Consider the following 24,453-nt stretch of genomic DNA (forward strand, 5'->3'; position numbering starts at 1 on the left):
CTATAGAAGTATGAGCAATAAATTTCTGTTATTTATTAGCTACCCAGTCTGTGGTATTTTGTTATAGAAGTCTGAATGGACTAAGACAAAAACTTAAGAGTTGGTTTCCTTTTGGCTTCCTGGACCCAGTTCGTGTGTGTGTGTGTGTGTGTGTGTATGTGTTGGTGGAGTCAAGGGGAGAGGGTCCCTTTACAGAATGCCAAGCAATTCTCAAGCATCAGCAGGGTGTCTGAGAATTCAACTCAATTCTGATAGTCTCTGCCTAGAGACAGCACAAGATTCCCCAGGGTGAGGGTTCCCATGAGACTGCCCTCCACCCCCTAAATACAGACTCCAGTCATAAGCCCCAGAGTGTTATCTGTGCTTCTGCCTGACCAGATGCAGATTGGAGGTTTAACAACTTTCCCTTTAGATTTTATTAATTTGCTAGAGTGGCTCACAGAACTCAGAAAACACTTACATTTACCAGTTTAGTAAAGAATACATAAAGGATATAAATTAATAGCCAGATGAAGAGATACATAGCACATGGTCTCAAATAAAGGCGCTTCTATCTCCATGGAGCTTGGACCCTTGCTTGGTAGCATGTGAAAGCATTCTGATTTCCCATGTATGGAAGCTCACTGTCAGGCAGGGAAGCAGGAAGCAAAAGAGTAAAATGTTCTCCTTTTCGGCTTTTGTAAGGGCTTCATTGCCTAGTCATAGTTTACTAAGTCATTGGCCATTGGCTGATTCAACTTCCAGTCCCTCTGCCCTCTCCCTCTTAGGGGTTGGGGGCTGGAGGCTGAAAATTCCCACCCTCTAATCACATGGGTGGTCCCCTGGCAACCAGCCCCCACCTTTGGGTGGAGTCCATAAAACTCTCTATTAACATAACATGAGACCTATTTCACCTTTACAGCTCTGAAATGTTTTCAGGAACTGTGGATAAAGACCAAATATATCTGAGAAATATATTTTGGTCATCTGAATAACCAAAATAAATGTTTCTTATAAATCATTATATCACATGGTTTTTTAGAAAGATATATAAAGTTGAAAAATTTTTAGCTAGATTTAAAAAAGAGAGTTAAAAAGTAAAACAAAAAATGAAACAGGACACATTACAACTAATGCCAAAGAAATAAAAAGGATCAGAAAAAATTATTGTGAAAAATTATACATCAATGAATTTGATAACCTAGAAGAAATGGATAAATCTCTAGAAGCATACAACCTACTAAAAATAAAATATGAAGCAATAGAACTGAACAGACCACATGAACAGAATAAAGAGTAAAACTATGATCATCTCAATTGAATCAGGGAAAGCATTTGATAAAATTCAATATCCTCTCAAGATAAAAAACACTCAATAAACTAAATATAAAGGGACTGTATCTCAACGTAATAAAGGTCATACATGACAAGCCCACAGCTAACTCAATGGTGAAATACTGAAAGCTTTTCCTCTAAAATCCGACACAAGACAAGGATGCTCAACTCTCACTGCTTTAATTCATTGTAGCATTGGAAGCCCTAACCAAAGCAATTAAGGAAGAAAAAGAAAGAAAAGGCATCCAAATAGGAATGGAAGATGAAAAATTATCTATTTACAGAGGACATTATCCTATTGGTAGAAAATTCTAAATTCTCCACCAAAAAATTATTTGAATACACAAATTAAGTAAAGTTACAGGGTACAAAATCAAAATACAAAAATCAATTTCATTTCTTTATACTAACAATGAACTATCCAAAAAAGGAAATTAAGAAAACAATGCTATTTATAATAGTGTCAAAAAGAATAAAATATTTAGGATTATATTGAACTAAGGAGGCAAGAGACTTGTACCCTGAAAAGTAGAAAATATTGATGAAGAAATCTTAAAAGACTCAAATAAATGGAAAGACATCCTGTGTTCATAGATCGGAAGATGTAAAACTTGTTAACACATCTATACCACCCAGAGCAATCTACAGATTCAATGTTATCCCTATCAAAATCCCTAATACATTTTCTACAGAAATAGGAAAAAATAATCCTAAAGTTCACATGGAACTACAAAAGACCCAGCATAGCCAAAGCCATCCTGAGAAGAAAGAACAAAGCTGGAGGCATCATACTTCCTGATCTCAACATTTATTACAAAGCCTCAGTAATGAAAACAATATAGATCTAGTGTAAAGACAGATATACAGACCAATGGAACAGAATAAGCAACCCAGATATAAGCCCACATAGATACAGTCAAATAACCTTCAACAAAGGTACCAAGAATAAACAATGAGGAAGGATAGTCTCCTCAACAAATGGTACTGGGAAAACTGTTTAAATGCAAAATAATGATACTGGACCCATGACACCATACTCAAAAATCAACTCCATATAGATTAATGACTTAAATGTAAGACATGAAACTATAAAACTCCTTGAAGAGAACTTAGGGGAAAATCTTCTTGCAGTTGGTTTTAGCAATAATTTCTCAGATATGATGCCAAAGTCATAGACAATGAAAGCAAAAACAGTGAAGCAGAACTACATCAAACCAAAAAACTTCTGCATAGCAATCAACAGGGTGAAAAGGCAACCTACAGAATGGGAGAAATATTTTCAAAAAACATATCTTATAAAGGATTATTTTTTTACAAAAAATAAGGAACTCTACAAAGCAACACTACAAATAATAACTTGTTTTAAAAATGGGTTAAGGATTTGAATAGTCATTTCTCTAATGAAGACATACAAATGGCAAACAAGTATATGAAAAAATGTTTAATGTCACTAACAACCAGGAAAACACAAATGAAAGCCACAATGAGATATCACCTCACACGTATTAAGATGGTTTTTATAAATTAAAAAACACACACACACAAAAGATAAATGCTGGCAAGGTTGTGGAGAAACTGAAACTTGTACACTGTAGCGGGAATGCAAAATAGAGTGGCTGCTATGGAAAACAGCATGAAAGTTTCTCAAAAATTTAAAATACACTACCATCTGATAGCAATGCCACTTCCAAGTATATAGCCACAAGAATTGAAATCAAGATTTTCCAGAGGTATCTATGGTCCCATGTTCATTAGAGCATTATTCAGAATGGCCAAGCTATGAAAATAATCCAAATGTCCATCAACAGATAATAAAGAAAATGTGATATATTCACACAATGGAATATTTATTGTTCAGCCTTAAGAAAGAAGGAAATCTTTCTATTTGTATCAACATGGATGAATCTGGAAGATGTTATGTAAGTGAAATAGGCAGTCACAATAGGACAAATACTGCATGATTCCACTTGTATGACATATCTAAAACTTATTCAACTCATAGATACAGTGAATAAAATGCTAGTTGCCAGGGGCTAGGAAAACGTGGAAATGGAGAGTTCTTTTTCAAAGGGTTTAAAGTTTCAGTTATGCAAGATGAATAATTCTAAATAACTACTGTACAACACTGAATCTAAAGTTAACAATTGTATTGTGCACTTAAAATTTTGTTAGTGGAACACCTGTTAAGTGTTCCTGCAGAAAAAAAAACAACCAAGCAAAAAAAGCACAAGGAAACTTTTGGAAGTGATGGACATGCTTATTACATTGATTGTGGTGACAGTTTCACGGCTGAATGCATATGTCCAAATCCTTCAACTGTATATATTGTGTATACAGTGTTTTGTATATCAATTATACCTCAATAAAACTGTTTAAAAAAATAACTCTCATGGCAGCTGGTTCAAGTGGTGGGAAATGATCATTGAAACAGAAACCACAGTTTACACAACTGTACTATGATTCCCAAAACAGATAAATTATACCAAACCATAACATGCAAGACAAATCATTTAAGCTCAAAGCTTTTTAACACTAGCTCATTTCAGCCCATAATTTTTGAAAGAGACTGCAGTCTCTTAGTGATCTAACAATAATTCATCAGTGTCCTCCCTCTGTAAGGATGAAACTACAAACTAAATTGGCAACTCCCTTATTTTACAAATTCTAAGTATCCCGTATTTAACTCTGACTCTCTCAATCCTCCTTTGCCCCACTTTTGAGATGCCCCGTGGTTTTCTGTGGTGTGCATTTTCCCCTGCTGCAATAAGCTAAATAAATCTAACCTTTTCCTTGGTGTATTTTGGTTGATGTGTTTAAAATAAAGATACAGAATCAGAGCAGTTAAGAGAAATCTTCATAATATAAATATGAAATGAAAAATGTGTGTATCTACATATGTATATATACATAATAGTTTAGACCACAGCAAGGTCTTTGAAGCAATAGCAGTCTTATAATATCAACAGATTTTTGTTTTCAAATAATTTTTGGTCATTTCAAAAAAAAACAAAAATAGAAAAAAGTGCTCCTTGGTGAAATCACAGATACTAGGTGTGGGGGAAAATACAAGATTTATTTCTGTGCTATGCTATGATACATTTCTGTGCCAGAAAGCAAAAGCACACACAGATTAAGGAGTCATATTAAAAAGGATAGAGAAGCTAGCTTAACGAGGCATCCTGTGAACAGATTTGGCACAATTTTAACATCAAAAAGAATCATGACTATAAGCGATTGTAATCATATAATCTAAGCAAGTATCTAGATCTAACTTCCAGTGATAGGAAATATGGTGGAAAGAAAAGCAAGGTAACTCACACCATGAAGAAATGAGCAGGAAGTCCTATGGGATATTCTGTAGGAAAATTAATCTAGTTTCCTCAAAAAGTCAATGTCATTAAGAAAATGAATAAATTAAAAACACAGGATGACTGTTCTTGATTGAGTCTAAATAGCTATACAAACAAATACAAGGTATGAAACTTGGTTTGATTCTGGTTCAAATATATAAATAAATAAAATATCTATAAATGTGTTTTTAAGGGCAATTGTGGAAATTTGAATATAGGCTATCATGTTACATTACAAAATTGCTATTTATTTTTAATTTCCCTATGTGTCCTAATAGCATTGCGTTTTTTTTAGGGAAATGTACTTGTTCGTAGAAGATGAATGCTGAAATGTTTAGGGGTGAAGTATCGTGAAGTCTGAAACTTATTTTTAAATGGTTCATTTAAAAAGTGTATGAAAAAAGAGAAAGTAAACAGGACAAAATATTAACAAACTTTTAATCTTGATGAAAGGTATATGGATGTTCATTACACTAGTCTTTCTACTTTTCTGTATGTTTGAAATGTTTTAATTTACTGTTGGGAGGGAGACAAGAACTGTCCAAATACACACACACATTCTTATGGTGCTATTAAAATTATTAAAACAAATGCTCTGCAGTAAGGAATTGCTGAACGCATTTGGTACAGTTGGTCCAACCATAGGAGGAATTCAGTAAGTCAACAAATATCCTCTGAGCAAATTCTTTGTAACAAATCCTACCCTAAGGCCTGCAAGGACAATGATAAAGACAGGATTTCAGCTCACAGGGAACCTACATTCTACCAGGGGAAAAGCCGAAAACAAGCAAATAAATAAATGAACAAGATCGTTAAAGACAGAAGTGACATGTGGCATGAAGGAAATGGCAAATGGCAGAGGAGGTGCCCTAGATTGAGGGTTTGGGGAAGGCCCCACTGGGCCGGCGGTGTTTGAGCTGAGGCTGGGGGGAGAAGACGCCAACCAGGGGGACACCTCCTAAAACCTTCCTGTCCTCACAAAGGGAAGTCCAGTGCAAAGGCTCTAATGTGCCCTGAGAAAGGCTACACAGCATGAAAAAGAAGGTGTAAATTATATTTCATAGCACAGAAAAATGTTTGTCATATGCTGTTCTGTGAAAAGAGTGGCATAAAAACACTTGTATAGTAGGATACAATTCTTCAGAGGTGTATGTACACAGAGGATAATGCCATGCAAGCTGTCAACCGCAGGACAATATGTTGACATTCAAGGTGACTTTTACTGTCTTTCTTTCACTAACTGCTTTTCCTCAAGTATGTACGAATAAACGTGCTGCTTTTATAATAAAAAAATTTTTTCCCTGTGCTGGGGATTAAAAAAGAAAGTGGTGGGGCGGGGGCACAGAAGCAGCAGCCCAGAGTGATTCCCAGGTGCCCCCTGCCCCACCACCTTTTTTTTTTTTTTTTTTTAAAGCAACACGTGGAGACGGCGGATCAGTATCCAGGCTACTGCCAGAGAGAGAGAGAGAGACCTACAAGGGGCCCATTGCTGGGAGCCACGTGATAATCCCACCAAATTTCCTTAGCCATTTCTCCAGGCAGTCTTCATTAACACTGAGGACCCCGCCGCTTATTAGCAGATATCCACTGGAGGGCAGCAAAGAGGTTTTTTTTAAAGAGCTGGATACCCCTTATAGACCTTGAGAGACGAAGACACAGGATAGCAGGCAGGACAGAGGACAGAAAGAAGGAGGAGGAGAGGGAGAGGGAGAGTTTAAAATTCATTTTACAAAGAAGCAAGTTTGTAAGAAATTTACAAGCCTTTTGTAAGGTTTGTGAAAGTTTGTAAGAAGAGATTCAAGGCAAATAAGCCAAAGCCAGTAGAAGGACGAGGTTAAGAAAATCTGATCCACCAAAACATCCTATTAGGAAAACACAAAGAGATGGAGGAAGTCAAGAATAAAAAGAGATCAACTCTCTGGGTAATGGCTGGAAATATTAGTCAGAAACCAAATATCCCAGGACATTGTCCTCAGGGGTAGTTGTATATTCACTTGGGGACAACTGCATATATAGAACCCCAGAAGTCCTATCTATCTATAAATATCTACTTTCCAAGTACCCAAAGTTTTATTTCTTTATGTTGTTATAGTTTGGGGGATTAGAGCACCTACAAATATCTATGTACTTGAAAGTGTATATATTTAAACTTCCACTTTTGAGGGGTTTTTTTCCCCCCTTCCCTAAATTTTCTCCTTTTCTCTCTCTCTTTCAAACAGATAGCTGGCTCTGTGTTTCATTGCTTTTAGAGAAGTCTGTAGCAGGGCCCAAAGCAACAGTTTCCAAGGGTTTCACAAAACCTAAACCCATGAGAGAACATAGAACATATTTGGAAGAGAGAAAAAGGGAAAGGGAATTTACAAACGGAGTGTCTTGGAAGAAGCAAGCAGAACTGAGGGCATTTCCCAGCCTCAAAAAAGGACTTCCACTGGGAGAGAGGTGGACTTCCACTGGGAGAGAAAAGACTGGGTCGCTCAAACCTCAAGGCCAGGGAGGAGCCAAGACCCAGAAAGCCATGACTGTACCATTTTAGAAAAATGACATCAAGGATAGAGTTGGAGAGGGCCTCGTGGTACAGCCCAGAAAGACCCCCTGGAGGTGCATGTTAGGCCCAGGACAACCATTCCTGCCTGAAATGTGTGAAGGCTAAGGTGTGTGATTTCAGAGTTCAAGTGGGGCCCACCCATGACACTATTCCCCAGTCACAATGAGTGCCTCTCAGTGCATAACCACAGAGCAGTAACGCTCAAAGACCCTCACCAACAGAATGATAGGAAGAACAAAGGAGATAGGAGGTAGAAAATCCCATCCTCCCCGAAGCATGTTTGATTTCTGGTGTTTTCCCCAGAGGTCTGTTATACAGGGATGAGCTTCCCAGGCCCTCTGCTTTCTACTTCAAACTGCTTTCGCTGATTTCTCTGATCACAGGAGCAGACGTGGTAGAAAAGAAGGGCAGCAACACTCAGGAGAAATGCTTCCCTCTCAATGTTTAATGGGAAAAAAGGTGAAGTATTACCATGGTGAAAGTAACTGTGGTGTGTTTTCTGGGTTTTATTTTTCCCCACACTGTTCCTGTTGCTTAAGGCCAATAAAGTATTAGATATTCTCCAGCATTATACTAAATGTTTGATGAAAAACAAGACCATTTGCTTACTGCTTTCTGGAGTGCTCCAAGCCCAGGAAGTCTGCCTGTTCTCATAGTCTAGCAGGCCCAGAAGTCTGAATACCCACTGGAGTAGAACCATCTCTTCTGACCTCTTAGGCATTCTAATCCCTTTTTCCTTTAAAGTAGCTCCTTCTCTTTTCCCTGCCCTTAGGTCCCAGACATACCCCCATATGCCCCTCATTTCCACTCTCTTTCTGACCCTAACAGGGCTTTGGAGAGTGCAGTCCATGCTTGTCAGAAACAAGGTGTTAGTTGTTGATCTAAGCTTTTTTTCAAAGCTTAAGTTGAATCATTCTGAGTAAAATTCAAGTAAAACAACCATCATATTCTTTACTGTTGAATTGCTGTGATAGCCAAGTGATACTTCTTCTGAATTTCCTGATTTAACTAGAAGGAGCCTCTTTGGTGACTTGTTACTTTTCAGAAAGACTGACTAAAACCATGTTTTCTTTTGAGAATGATGGATACCTTTCCAATGAAGGATTTTTTTAGGCAGTTGTAATTACCTAAGAAAAGTCCAGGGGCATGACCCTCAGGAGTTCCCACATCTTACGTGGGCTTTGAGCCAGGAGGCCAGGATGTGCTGGGGTGGGCCATGCAGTCTTCTGGAAATCTCCTCTGTGCTCAGACCCCTCCTCATTCTTCTGCAGAAGGTATAGAGTAGAGAGGAAAGGGGTGACAGCCTTCACACCATTCACTGAGGTTCTCACAGCAAAGCTAGCCTGTTGGGCCTGGAGGAGTGGGACAATTACACTGAGTTTTGTAGTCACTGCAGGCAACTTGGTGACAGTACATTTTAACGATTAATAGCAGGTTTAGCCAGCCAGAGGTTTGGTTTTTGCTGGCATCCTTTCCTTAGCTCTAAATCTGAGATTGTGCAAAAATGGAATGTGAATTACAGTTTTAGGAGCTTTAGGAGGGATCACTGCCCACCTTGCAGATCCGTATTTTTAGTTTGAGAATGAGGTTTCTGTTCCAATGCAAGTATTACTGGGAAAGAAAGTCATTATGCCTATGAATCATTTACCCCTTTACCTGGATGAGTCTCAGATGACTCCCTGAGAGCCAACTGACAAGGGCAAGAAAGACCAAGAGTACGAGGAGTGGGAGGAGGAGCACCTGAATGGGAAACAGATGCTAAAGATCTGTACCAAAGGTGGGCATGGAAGGCAGGTGGGGCTGCTGCAAAATTTCATGACAGGCCAACTCTATTTGGAATAGAGCAAAATATCTTGGAAGGCACCTCTCCATGGTCACATTTTTAGGATATTTGTTCCTAGAGATAGAGGTCTGCCTTTCTGAGATTGACAGCTTATGTATTGAAATACCTACCTCCAGAGTGAAACAGATGTTCAGATACCTGTAGCTACAGAACCCAGTAAGTGTAAGTTAATTTCTCACTCCAGAATTAAGGCTTTGGACTAAAAAACACATCCAAAAGACCTTGAGAGCCTGCAGGGCTTACATTATGTAGAAAGATCAGTGACCACAGAGTGGCTGAACTAGGGAGTTTCAGCTTACAATATTATTTCATTGAATTTTAATCAAAATTACAAAAGAAATTTTAGGGGACTTCAGCAAACTTAGGATGTGGAAGAATAAAAGTTTGTGAATATCAAAAGTTGTTCTTTAAGTATGGAAAAGAGGAGGACTGTGCCTATTAGAAACACTATATAACCATAGTAATTTTTTAAATACCTGGTACTCACATAGGGAAAGACAAATAAACCAATGGAATTAAATGTTCATTTCAGAAATAGGGCCACATGCCCATATGGAAACTTGGCATATGATGAATACAGTACCACAGAGAAGTGGAGAAAGGATGTGTTGCTTGTGAGATGGCATTAAGAAAACTGGTCATTACATGGGAAATGCTTAAGTGGGATCTCTACCTCATACCATACAAAAAAGTGAGCTTAGAAGGTTTAAAGAATTAAAAGCATAAGGGAATATATAAATCACCAGAAAAAAATATAGGAGAGCAGCTTTGTTATCTTGGGGAAGGGAGGAAATGTTTAATAAGACCCCACAATCATACACCATAAGGAGGAAAACTGTTGAGTTTTTTTTCACCAAAGGAACCCCCACTAACCTTAATACGGAGGTGATTGGACAAATATAGTTACAGCATCTATAACTAACATAATATCTATTGTTAGGCTGGAGGAAGGAAAAACAAGGACATGCAAACAGAAGAAAGAGATACCATAAAAGGAGAACAGACCAGACCCCAAGATCCATGCCTTATATGAAAAGGGGACAGCTCTTCCTGAATTCCATCCTTCTGATGTGCCAACTAAGACCTGGATGGCAGCCTGCTCCCTCTTGGAAGGAAAAAACGTTTCTAGTTGTCTATTATGTCACCTTTAGCCAATCATACCTCTCCACGCCCCCTAGAATAACTTGCCCACTCCTCCCCCTCCTAATCCCTTATAAGCCCCCACCTCCCTGACTGGGTGTGACTTCCCCGGCCTGTAATACCCAGACCGTGGAATATCACCTGGGAGTTGCACTCAAATAAACTACCTGGCCCTTTGTTGCCTCTCTTCACCTCCTTATTTCGGCTAAAATTTATCTTACATCTATATCTGAGTATATCTAGAGTATATACCATAGATAACGAAAGGAAGAAGAGTTGGATGAGAAATTTGAAATATCTAACCCCAACAAAGAAATAACATCTAGAACATTCAAGGGGAACCAATATAGTAACAAATAGGAACAGCAAAAAGCTAGATAAGCCATTACCTAGCATTGAAACCACAATTACGTGTCACTGCATTTCAGTGCTAGGGAAGAATCCATTAGCCAAGAATGAAGTTCAGTATAATACAGAAACTGCAGTGGGATGGAAAAGCCTAAGCCAAATTAACAGAAAAATTGTTATGCTAGGACAGATCATGTAAAGTGATTTCTCCTGCCAAATCGGTAAATGAAGAAATTATGTGGTTAGCAGACATGTTAGCAACCATAAAGTATTGTGTGTCATGGTAAACCACTCCTATTGATGCCAGGGTTCTTGTTCATGGAGTTGAAGAATGAACTTGGCAAACACTCAAGGTAGGAAAGCCAGGGAGAGGCTTTTGTTTAGAGATAAAGTGAGAAGACAGATCTCCTGGCTCACACGAGAAGGGTACAAGAGAGCCTGTTGTGCATTGTTGTGAGTTGTCTAGGGATTTTATAGGCAGTTGAGGATTTTGGGGAATGTGATAAAGGGTTTAGGAGTATGGACTTAGTATAACCATAGTAATTTTTAAAATACCTGGTACTCACATAGGGAAAGACAAATAAACCAATGGAATTAAATGTTCATTTCAGAAATAAGTCCACATTTCATCCTTGACGAAACATTAAGTCCCTTTTCTCATCAGTCCTCCAGGTAATTCTACAAAATTAACATAAGAAATTTACTGCAGATTTCTTTCCCAGAATAATAGCTTTTTTTGTCTGGGAGCATATCAATCATCAATCAAGACTGCCTCCCCTCCCCTCAAGGTGGGCTGAGTTATTGTCTGCTTGCTAAAGAGTTTAAAAGGCAATCTAAGATGGAATCTTTCTCGCTTTTACTATATTGTTTATGGTTGGGCTTGCTGGCCATTATTAATTGCCCAGGTTGCAAATCACCTGATCAGGTCTCAAGGAGGAAAAACAGTACATAGGCCTGGGTCTTTTAGCATACTAAAGTGAATTTTACACATGATTACAAATGATTAACATAATAAAAACATGGGCTACTTTCCTTTATCTGGGGAATATTAACTGATCTCACTGAAGAATGACTTGAGCTTAATGTTTAACCTGGAGTTTTGGGAGGGGGCTTCCTTGCATATAGTTACATTGCTGACTGTAGTTATCATGCCTTGCTTTTTCTGGAGGCCTTCATCCTATTCTGTCTAAACCCACAGTCCCTGTCTCACGTTCAGCAAGTTACCTCTACACGAACTTACCCATCATGTGGACTTGTTAGGCAGAAAGACAGATATGAGAGAGATTAAAAGAGGGTGGGGCCCACCAAGAACTCAGGACGTTAATCGGATAAAGTCAGAGAGCCAGAGATGACTCAGAGGATCAGTTAAATAAAGCCACAGAGACCCAGAGTGACTTGAAGGGCACAAGCACTCCCCACATGATATAAATTTCCCGGATAACAATGTCAGAGCGCAGTCCATGTCTTTAATCCTCCAATCAGATCAAGCCCTCAAGGCCAAAGGAAGTCAGTCAAGCACTTCTCTGCCTTGCCAGAAACCCCATGTTTAGCAGCCTGCCTTTGCCTCCCTTGACTCTGGCCTGCTCTCCCTTGGAGTGTATTCAAATAAAACTTTCATTCTGCTTTGCTACCGTGTCTCTGCCTTTCAATTCTTTGTTGTGGTGGGGACAAGAACCAAGAAGAATGAACACAACCCCCAACAGACTCATATGAGATATAAGTTGGCTTTCTTTGTTTTTAATGAGCTGGGCCTGGCTCTTGTGAATCATTACATTTTTTTTTTGGAACAGTTGTATTAAATTTTTTTTGGAAAGTAAATAGGCAATTTCTTTTTGCTTTGTCAAGCAATGTATGAATAGTATGTGAAAGGAGAAAAGGGAAGAGAGGGAGGAAAGAAGCAGGAGGGGAGAAAATATGACAGGAGAAAAGAAAGGAGAAAGAAGAGGGTCCTTTCACAATGTTAAGTGTCTTAATTCATGAAAAAGATATGATATCTCTAAGATTTTGTGCATAAATAATAATAAATTCTCAACAAATTTCAAAGGGTTGAAAACACGTAGATTATATCTTTGGCCACAATAAATTAAGCTTGTAATAAAAAATGAAAAGTAACTAGAAAAATATCCATTTATTTTAAATGACCCATAGGTCAAAAAGAAGTAACAATGAGAATCAGAAAATATCTTGAACCCTAATTCGTAATGACAAATGGTACATCCTTTCTTAATTTGAGTGACAATTGTAACTCCTGGGAAAAATACTGAGACAAAATACCTTTGAAACCAAAATCAGTCAAAGGGAAAAATAAAGTGGGAGAAATGTGTTTATTTCTTACAAGCAGTCATCCAGTATTTCTCTTGTGACCCAGCTGCAGAAGAAGAGGTCCCCACCCAACCTTCTCTCACCCTTGTAATTACCTATTGATATGGAGATGGTACTTCTCTCCACTCTTTGGAAACACCTATTGATATGGAGATGCACTAAAGCCAGGTGAGAGATTCTGGAAATATTGCAATTTTACCCACATAGGCTTTGGGTTTTTTTTTTCTGCTTTCTAAAATGCACGGCATATTTGTGCTAAATTGGGAAAATTCAGCATGATACTTTCACACTGAATGTAATTCCCTGCTTTGCGAAACATTTTGAGAATCAGGACTGAACCTCCATTTGTTGAACGTTAATAACTTCCCACTCTGTCTCAAGTTAGTTTTTCTTGGCTAAAAGCCAACATTGTTATTTAAATTACAGTGGAAAAAAAGAAATCCAATCACTTTCTTCCAGCTTTGTACCATGGCTGTCAATTGCTCAAAAGGAAAGAAAAGGTTTCTTTAATGTGATTTTCTAAATGCCTAATTCCATGAGTTTATGTGAGTAAAGACAATAAGCTAGGCAAAATAATTTCTCAATCTGAAATATTAAATATCAGCTTGCTATAGAGGGGATAATTTTAATTTTAAAATTTTATTAATAAGTAGCTGCAAGAACTTTTAAAAATCCTTTCTTTAATAACAGGTTTATCTGTTAATGAATTTCATTAACAAGCATTGTAGTTCATTTTGATTATGAATTAACATATATTTAAAATAAACCATAGATCTAACATGAAAAGTTGCTAAAGAATCACAGATGGTGCATTTTAAAAGGATGTTATCAAAATATTTTAATTAGAAATTTTGAAACATGTAGAGTCATTTAAAATTATTAATGGTAACAGGAATCAGGAATGATTTAAATTCATATAAGTCTTAAAGCTGCTGCTTCTGTCAAAGCATTTATCATCACATAGACTCTGGAGGTGGAAAACATGAGCTGGAGTCCTAGTACCACCATGCATGCTTGAACTCTCTGAGCATGCTTCCTTCTCCATCATATGGGAATAGAGATGTCCCTGCAAGGATTTACCTTTATCAAATTCTGTAATGACTATGAAAATGCTTTATACATTATAAATGTGTTAGTACTGAATATTAACAAACAACAAAATGTATTTGTTTGTTCAAATTCTAAGACAAAGAGAATACTCACATTTTGAGTTCTTCCCTGTTCTGTTACAATATTGAGAAAGCAATAAAAGGTACTTAAAATATTCAGCAAGTGAAAGGTATGATTTGACCTGGGTTTAATTTAATCTATGGAATACTGGGGAGCTCTAAAAATTGTCTCGATTTATTTCTCAAGCTAACCCTACAGGGAATGTGTTCATACAATTGAGTAAAAATATTGTATGAATGCTCTACTACATGGTGGTGATAGATAGCAGTGTGTATTATGGAGACTAGAAAGATAAATAAGGTAAAGTCTCTTCTTTTGAGAGCAAAGGGTAATGAGTACTCCTTAGTCATTCAACATCAGTTGGAACAACTGTTTCCAAAATTATTTCCCCCATCTTTCTCAACCTCTCTCTCTTTCTCTAGGTCTGCATGTCTTCCTGCATATCTATATACATTTATATGTATGCATGTACATATGAAAATTTATGCACAATATTTATCATCTTAATAGCCTCTGAGATAATTTCTTACACACAAAATTACTTATCCCAAAACATATTCTTATCTCAGTCTTTCACACCTCAGTAAATGGCACCACCATTCACCTGGTTGCTCACACTACAGGGAGCCTCGAAAAATTAAAGTAAAAACATTACTTTATAAATGAACTCATGAGAAGATACAATAATAGTTAATAATGATTGAAGGTTTATATATCAGATATTGCCCATCTCATTTAAACCTCAAAACTATGCTATAAAATAGATATTTCTATCAATCTTAGATTAGGAAACTGAGAATCATGGAGTTTTAGTAGTTTGCCCAAGCCCATACAGGTAATGTGGGATAAAACATGGAATTAAAACCTAGATCTATCTATTGTAGAAACCACTTTTGTGTGTGTGTGTATGTGTGCATTCATGAAAGTATGTGTAGTATCACTAGATTAATACTAAAAAAACAGCAAAAGAATAATTAACCCCAACCTAAAAGAAGGAGTAAACATCAAAAAAATAAACAATCCCCAAAAACAGTAAGACAGGAAAAAAAAAATAGTATAGATGGGAAAATTAGATAGAAAATAATAAGATGGAAAACTTCAATCTAAATATATCAGCTAATTATATTAAATATAAGTGGACTAAGTGCTTCAAATAAAAGACAAAGATTTTCAGACTAGATAAAAAAATTTTTAAAAGAACTGAAAATACTCTGCTCATAAGAGATATATTTTAAAGTATAAGAATAAAGAAACCTTGAAATAAAAATTATATACCATAAAAACTCTAACCAAAATAAAACTGGTACAGCTATATTAATATCAGAAATAAGGCTTTAAAAGAGAAAACATTTCTATAGATAAAGAGGGCCACCTAACAATAAAAATTTTGATTCTCCAAGATATTATAATAATTATCAGTGTGTATGCATCTAATAAATTATAACCTCAAAATATAGAGAGCAAAAATTGATCAAACTTCAAGGAGAAATACATAATCCACAAGCATTATGGGAAATTTTAGCATGCTTCTCTCATTAACTAGGCTAATCAAACAAAAATATTAGTGAGTCTAGAGAACTCTTGAAAAACACAATAATAATGACTTAATTGAAACATAAAAGACCATACCAAAGAGCTATGGTCATCCTTTTCTTGAACACTTACTGGGACATAAAACAAGACACAAATTTAAAAAATTACAGTCATATAGAGCATATTATCTCATCACAGTGAAATTAAGCTAGAAATCAATAGTGCAAATCCCCATGCATTTGGAAACTAAAAAAATATTTTAAACTGAATGACAGTGAAAACAATGAATGCCAAAACTTTTAGGATGCAGCTAAAGCCAAGTGTTTATAGCTTTAAAATACATGTGTTAGAAAGAGAAAAAGGTCAAAATCGATAAGTTAAGCTCCATTACAAAGCTTAGAAAGAGAATAGAAAATTAATTCCAAATACATTACATGGGGGAAAAAAGGGGAGTAACTAACAAAATGGAAAGATAAGTACACAGTAAAGAAGATCAATAATGCCTAAAACTTATTATTTGAAATGCATAAAAATACTGATTGGTCCCTTGAAGGGCCCCCACCAGTAAGATGGCAAACTTCCGGCTTCTCTTCGGGGTCCTCGGTTCCCGCCGGCACCACCTGAAGCCCAATCACCTCTCACTCCCCTCCCAATCCCAGCACCTAGCCAACAGCCAACAGCCCCGTAGAAGTGACAGCTCAATCAATTCATGCCCCTTCCTATATAACCCAGCACCTTGCCCTAATAAAGTGGAACTCTCCGGTGAATTGCTGCTGTGTGTCGCCCCTTTCCTTTCATTGGTGCCGAAACCCGGGAGACGGGACACCCCAACTGGGCCCCGTCTTCCCCCTGACACCAGCAGCAGCTTGCCCTCGTCCTCTTTTTCCGGCGCTGGCTCATCACACTCACCACTCCTCCCTGGCCTTTAGGTAAGTTTTCCCCCCGGAGTGGGCCACTCTTCCCTGAGCTATCGCAGTGCCATTGACCGTGATCGGCCGGCAAGGCCCTGACGCTCGGGGATGAGGAGGGAACTCTCCCCGCATCAGGCCTTCACAGCTGCGGCAGACCCTCAGGCCCCTCCTCCGACAGTCATAAATCCCCGCCTCAGGCCTTCACGGATGCTGCAGACCCTCAGGCCCCTCCTCCGACAGCCATAAATCCCCGCCTCAGGCCTTTACAGCAGCGGCGGACCCTCAGGCCCCTCCTCCGACAGTCATAAATCCCCGCCTCAGGCCTTCACGGCTGCTGCAGACCCTCAGGCCTCTCCTCTGACAGCCATAAATCCCCACCTCAGGCCTTCACGGCTGCGGCAGACTCTCAGGCACACCCCTCCAACAGCCATAAACGAGGTGACTCCTTTGTGGATGAGAACACTCCCTTTCCCCCCCCTCCTCCTTCTGCTCCATCCGCCAAAAACTACTAGAGCTAGGTACCTCGAGACTCCGGCACTCTGCCTTCTTAGGGAAGTCTGGGTGACGACCCACATTTCCTAAGAAATTCCGACTCGTATACAAGTTTCCGCAGACCACCAAGGATCATCGGGGATGCCCTTTGTCTCCTTGCGGTCTGCTTCCAGTCCGAGGATCTCCGTTCGTCTTCCCCTGTTTGTCTCTTTCTCTGTCCTTTAGCCATGGGAGCCTCCTCATCCCTCCCTGAAAGTTCACCTCTTGAATGCCTGCTTAAGCATCTGGCTACCCTCTCCCTGACGCCTGATATAAAACCAAAACTTCTCCATAAATATTGCTTCCAAGATTGGCCAACATACCCCCTAGACAATAACAACCAATGGCCTGCAGGGGGAACTCTTGATCCTAACATCACTCGCAATCTTTTTAACTACTGCCAGCGCCTGAAATTTGGAAGGAGATTCCCTATATCGAACCTTTCCGCCTCCTCCTCTCCCCGCCCCCTCCCAAGTTCTCCTAGCCTGCAAGCCGCCCTTTCACTCCCTTACCCTTCTTCTCTTACAACAGCCCTTCTCCCTTCCTCCCCCACCATCTCCTCCCTCATCTCACCTCCTCTGCCTTCGTCCCCCACAGATTAAGCCTGAGCCTTTAAAGCTCAGGTTCCGCCCTCATACAAGCCCCTCCATGGCCCTATGTCCCCCTGCCTCTATCAAATTCAGATCCCTGCCTCAGCATCCCACTTCTCAGTCCTAGATCTCAAGAGGGCATTTTTCTCATCTTCACCTGGACGGACCCATACCTGAACAACTCACTTGAACAGTTTGCCACATTCATCATGATCACTCCAAGTCCACCTTATTACTGAGTATCCCCCGTCAAAGCTCAAATCTCTTCCCCTCCTGTCACTTACCTCAGATTCCTTCTATCTCAACAAAGAAAGTCCATTACCTTAGACAGAAAATAGCTCCTCTCTGACCTGCCCATTCCCAAAACCAAGACAGAAATCCTTTCCTTTCTAGGCCTGGCTAGATATTTTAGAGCGTAGATCCCTAACTTCTCCCTGCACCCTGTTGGCAAGACCCCTATACGACCTCAGCAAAAGCCCCCCTAAAAAACCATTATCCTCCTTACCCCGACACTCCTTCATTAAGCTCTGTCAAGCCCTCGTAGAAGCCCCAGCTCTCCATCTTCCTGATTTGTCGAAGCCCTTCTCATTATACATTCATGAGAGGTCCAGTCAAGCTCTAGGGGTCCTAGGCCAATATTATGGCCCATCCTTTGCCCCAGTAGCTTATCTCTCCAAGCAATTAGACCCCACAGTTCGGAGATGGGCCCCCTGCCTACGAGCATTAGCCGCTAGACAGCTCTTGCAGAAGGCAGCTCATAAACTGACATTCAGGGCGCCCCTTACCATTCTGTCCCCACATCACCTAAAAGATCTCTTAACCTACAAAAGTTTATAGACTCTCCCTCCCTCCAGACTCCTGACCTTACTGTCCTCTTTCCTCCAAAATCCCGTTCACCCCCTTTGCCATCCATACCCAAATCATGACTTTTTCCTCCTTTACTGCTCTCTTGCTTTTTTCCTCATTCTTATTGTCTTCCCCGCCACCCCAGTCTCCTTTGTATGGCGATTCAAAGTCAGACAGACTTACACACAGCATCAAACAAAAGTTACTGCCCTCATTGCCACACCAGACTGCCCTCTGAAAGGCTGCTCCAAGCCTTTATACCTCCACTTTCCTCCCTCCACCCAAGTGTTCACTAGCAGCTACCCTTATTCTCCCTACCTCTGCTTCCTCTATGACCAAAAACAAGCCTATTGCAGGTGATAGCCAGACACCTACAGGAGATGTCCCTCCTGGTCTTGCGCCATTCACTACATGAGTAACTTCCAGTACCCACAGTATTACTCCTCCAACCGTTTCATGAAATATCCCAACGGCTCATTCTCCTTATCAATCCCAGATCCCTGGGACTCTCGATGGGCTGCCAGAGTCACAGCCTCAGTTTACTACGGGGGGTTCCTCGACCCCCCACAGTACCCTTCATATCTCTCAAAAGTATGTTCCCTCTCATTCCCAGATCTCTCAAGTTGCATCAGATAGCAGACATTCTGAAAAAGTCATTATCCAAACTCTTGACGGCGCCTCTTCATCTTCTTATCCCCAACCCTCTTCTCATTTCTCCTACTCTTCGTTACAGCTCATTCAGGACACCACCATCTTTCTCAACCACACCCTTAACACAGCCAATTGTTTCTTGTGTGCATCACTACAGCGCCCACTGCTGGCCGCCGTGCCCCTTAATATTTCCAACTACTCCTTCCATGCAGAAAGACAACCCCTCTGCCCCCTGGCAGACATACCCCTATGGGAACCAGAATACGCAGATAATCTCACCATCCACCACTGTGTAGGCCCAACTCCACCCCCTCCAGCGCACTTCACTGCCTCTCTATCTACACCCCTACCTCCGGCTCTAAGAGTTTTACGCAACCGGGACACTTCATTTAGTGTAATGGCAGTCTTTTCAACTCACTGCCTCTCAACTCCGATACACCCTGCATTCTCGTCACCCTAATCCCACAGTTGACACTTTACAGCATGGCAGAATTTCTTGAGCTCCAACCTCCCTTGCCCTTGCGCACAAAAAGGGCTGCTTTCCTTCCCATCATGGTCGGTATCTCTTTAACCACCTCAGCCATTGGGGCAGGGTTTTCAGGAGCACTGACCTTGCCTCCAGTCTCCACTCTGCTTCCAATTCCAACCCATTCTCGTCAATACTAACAAACCCCCTCCTCACCTGGCTCTGGCCCATTGCAGGCCCCATAATAATCATTCTTCTCGCCTGTCTCTTCTTACCCTGTATAATAAAGTTCATCAAATGCCAAGTCAGAAAAATCTCTAATCAAGCTTTCAACCAGCTTTTACTCAGGAACTACCAGCTTCTGGCCACAGAAGATCACTCACCCTCACGTGACCTCCTCACCACACACTGAGATGGACCCCTCTCTCCACTGGAAACTGTTCCTGGAAACAATGGCTGCAGACGCCTGGCTCCTGACACCCATATCCTCTTGGCACCATTGGAATCAACAGGTCCTCAACCTATGGTTACAGGGAACCTTCATTGATTTCCAAACCTGAAGTCCACATCTTACTGTGGAGAGTCCTATCAACCCTTTCCTCCCAATCCTCAAGCCCTCACTCCCTTCTCCGCCCCTGTTCAGCAGGAAGCAGCCAGAGAGAAAGCAACGTCCACAACCCCATAGAGGAGAAAGAGGGGAATGAAGGGCCCCCACCAGTAAGATGGCAAACTTCCGGCTTCTCTTAGGGGTCCTCCGTTCCCGCCGGCGCCACCTGAAGCCCAATCACTTCTCACTCCCCTCCCAATCCCAGCACCTAGCCAACAGCCACCAGCCCCGTAGAAGTGACAGCTCAATCAATTCATGCCCCTTCCTATATAACCCAGCACCTTTCCCTAATAAAGTGGAACTCTCCGGTGAATTGCTGCTGTGTGTTGCTCCTTTCCTTTCATCCCTGACAAACTAGATCAACAAAAAGAGAAAAGAAGTTACAAAATAAATGATATTGAGATTTTGTAAGGTGACATCAGTTTGATCATAAAGATGTTAAAAATATCATAATATTATGAAAAATTACATTCAAATAAATTTCAATGCAAATCAACATACTTCATTAGAAAAGCATAACTTTCTAGAATTGACACAAGTAGAAAAATCTAAATAGTGCTATAACAATAGTGCTGAGAGTTGGCTATGTCTCAAGGAGTACTCAACCCAGCAGTAACCATAGTGTTTTCTCAGGAGTCCTGTTCATGCAAGTGTCCAGGTGGAGCTCTTGTGTTCCCTAATAACGGAAATGAAAAAGATTATTAGCAGGGTGTTCTGGTAGAACACGTTGTGTACTTAAACACATTTGTCCCATATGTGTCTTCAGGTTCTGGTCAAGAGAACAGAGTGAGCCTAAAATGGTTGTTAATGGAACCTTGCTATTAACCAGGTAAATGATAAAGCAGGTCCTCCTGCTATGCAAACCATCTGATCTTCAAGATGAAGATTGGTGACAATGATGTACCCAACACTGGCATTATAAGTGCTGTGTTCTGTTTGTTATGTTACTTATGTTTACAGGTATCCTGTTCAGGTCACTGCTCATACACAGGTATGAGATCATACGACATTAACTCATCAGTGACATCCTTATTTCATATATCCATGTAATTAATCTTGGAAGCATACTTATCTTGTTTTGGGCATATATGCCATTAAATCAGTTTGACCCTAATAATACTAGTAATTATGAGATTCTTTATATTCTTTTGTATAAAAACCTAAATAGTGCTATAATAAATTAAATGAATTGTATCTATAATTAAAATACTTTTCATAAAAAAATCTCCAGGCCCAAAAGATTACCAAAAAAAATTCTACCAAATACACTACAGTAAACAAAAAGTGTAAGTCTTTCTTACTGATGATCACTGATGCAAATGTCCCCCCAAAAAATAAGAGCAAAATGAATACAATATATAAAAATGATTTTGTATCACAACTAATTCGAATTTATTCAAAGAATAAAAAATTGTATAACATTTTAAAACCAATTAATATAATCCATCACATTAACAGAAGAAAAAAGAAAAACATGATTATCTCAATAAATGTGAAAATTTCAGTACTCATTCATAATTTCATACAGTAATCTGTGAAGAGAGATGATCTTCCTTAATTTAATTTCCAAAGGGTATCTATACAACAACTACAGAAAACATCATATTTCGACTCAATGCCAACAGAGGATCCTTTAAGAGTAGAAATAAAATAAGAATATTCAATACAACCACTTATATTCACATAATTGGAGATCCTACCAGTAAAATGAATCAAGAAAAATAAATAAAATGATTAATAATTGGAAATTTGTTATTGAAATTATTTACAAATGTCATAAAAATATAGACAGAATTAACATAAAATTATAGGTCATGTATACAAGGTCAATATTAGGAAACTCATCTGTGTTTCTATTTACCATATGTTATATGTGTATATGTCTGTGAAAATTAAAATTTGAAAAGACATTACTTATATTGGCACAAATAAACATCAAATACCTAGGCATAAAATTAATTTAATCTGTTTTAATGTGCAAGGTATCTACATAGAAAATTATAAAACAGTATAGAAAGAAACTAAAGAAAACTGTATATACTATATTCAGTGATTGAAAGGCTAAAAATTATAAAGACGAAAGCCTCAAAGTAATCTATAAAGTGATTTCAATATCAAAAAAAATCACAGTAGATTTGTGTACATGTGTTGATTTTCAAATGGATTCTATGATTTGTATCAGAACATAAAGTAGCCAAGACTTTCGAAGAAAACCTGAGAGGACCTATTTTATCAGATATCAATAGGTATTGATAATAAAGCCACAGTAACTAAGATACCTTGGTAAGATGGAATTGGAAGGAGTATAGACAATTTTTTTTTCAATGGACCAAAACAGGGTACAGAAAGCAGACCCACATATACACAGACTTTTGTTTTGTATACAGGTAGCACTACCCATTTGGATAAAGTAGGTGAAGGGGATTAAGACTATGATCTTCCTGTTGTAAGTCGTGGGGATACAATGTACGTGTAGGAAATATAGTCAATAATATTGTAATAATTGTGTGGTGACAGCTAACAGGACTTATTGTGGTAACCATTTTATAATTTATATAAATAACAAATAACTAACTATATTGTACCCCTGAAACTAATACAATACTGTATGTTAATTATTCTTCAATTTAAAGACTTTTTTTTAAAGATAGCTATAACTCAGGGGGAAAAAATTCCTAGGGCAAAATAACTTTGAAACCAAAATCAGTCAAAAGGAGAAATAAAGTGAAAGAAACCCATTTATTGCTTACAAGCAGTCATCCACTTCTGCTTTCCCAGATCTCTCACAAACTGGCTGCAGAAATGGACCCCACCCAGCTTCTCCTGTCCAGATATGCCCTCACTCCTCCTTGTAATTACCTATTGATATGGAGATGAACTACTTAGATCCACCCCTTGGAGATACCTGTTGGTATGGAGATGCACTAAGGCCAGGAGAGAAATTCTGGAAATATTGCACTTTTACCCACAGTAGCACTGCATAGCATCTGGGAAAAGCTGGGGAAGATTAATTACTGATATGGAAAAAAATGAAACATTACCACTGCTTCACAGTATAATCAAAAATCAATTTCAGATGGATTGAAGACTTAAATGTGAAAGGTAAAACAATAAATAAAGCTTCCAGAAGGTATTATGGGAGAATATCAGGATTTGGGGGTAGAGAAAGAAAACAGGACCCAAAAAGCAAAACCCAAAAGGGAAAGATTAATAAACTGCACTACACTGAAATTATGAATTTAAGTTCATAAAAAGACTCTATTTAGGTAATAAAAAGTAGGAGAAGACATTTTCAACCCAGAAAATTTAAGAGTGTATATCTAGAATATATGAAGAATCCTTCTAATTGATAGGACAAATTAATCAATTAAAAAATGGTTCTCCTAAATAGACTCTTCACAAAAGAAAATATCCAAATGGCTAGTAAACATATAAATAGGCTGTCATTCACACTGACCATCGGGGAAATGCACGACACTCATCAGCATGTATAAAATTTAAAAGACCGGCAATATCACGCTTGTGATGCAATAGGAACTTTTATCCCCTTCAGGTGGAGTGTAAATTAGTATGATCACTGAAAAACTATTGAAATAGTCATGCATACCTGTAACTCGAGGAGAGGAAATCCCGGGACAAAATACCTCTAAAACTGAAATCAGTCAAAGGGAGAAATAAATTTTAATACCTGTTTATTGCTAACAAACTGCAGCCTAGGAGCCATCTCTTTCCTGCTCAGGCAGAAGCAAGCGAAGCCTCCCCCTCTCGTGTTCTGAAAAGCCCTCGGTCACCCAGGAATTATGCACCAATATGAAGATGAACTACCTCTCTCCACCCCTTAGGAATGCCGGTTGATACGAAGATGCACTAAAGCCAGGTGAAAGATTCTCAGAATTCTGCCATTTTACCCACAGGTCATCCCTCCAGAAATCTTGCCTTGCAATCTACTCATTCTCCCTTTTCTGCAATGGTCCTTGGGTAAGAAAACTGGAGCATTGTAACCAGGCTAATGACATACAATAGCAACAGCAATAATATCATGATAATCCTTCAGCCAGAGGATTCAGCTAGGTTCAAAGTCCATAGCTCACCCATTCCACAGGCAGGCAGTAGCAATCATCACACAGCAGCTGCAGCCAGGGGGCACATCCAGGCCACAGGACTGTAGAAGAAAATAACCTTAAAGGCAATATATGTTTTGAAAATAACCAGTAAAGGCAAATCTTGTCCATCAGGTAGAATACATGCAAGAGAGTGGTCCTGTGATAGGACAGTGGCAGGGATGG

General features: G+C 39.1%; 1 long non-coding RNA gene across 2 annotated transcripts in view; it reads left to right on the plus strand.

Annotated features, from left to right (window-relative positions):
* Positions 1 to 10,369, plus strand: part of LOC140848925 (uncharacterized) — a 34,048-nt gene extending 23,679 nt beyond the window's left edge. The window contains exon 4 of one of the 2 annotated variants that reach the window (XR_012130233.1): positions 9,993 to 10,369. This is a non-coding gene — a long non-coding RNA (uncharacterized lncRNA). Of the gene's footprint in view, positions 1 to 6,078; positions 7,971 to 9,992 lie in introns of those variants that run through there. The other variant, XR_012130232.1, reaches the window with a different exon arrangement.
* The last annotated feature ends 14,084 nt before the right edge of the window (positions 10,370 to 24,453 follow it).

This window comes from Manis javanica, chromosome 4 (genome assembly GCF_040802235.1).
Source record: "Manis javanica isolate MJ-LG chromosome 4, MJ_LKY, whole genome shotgun sequence".
Classification (NCBI taxonomy): Eukaryota; Metazoa; Chordata; class Mammalia; order Pholidota; family Manidae; genus Manis; species Manis javanica.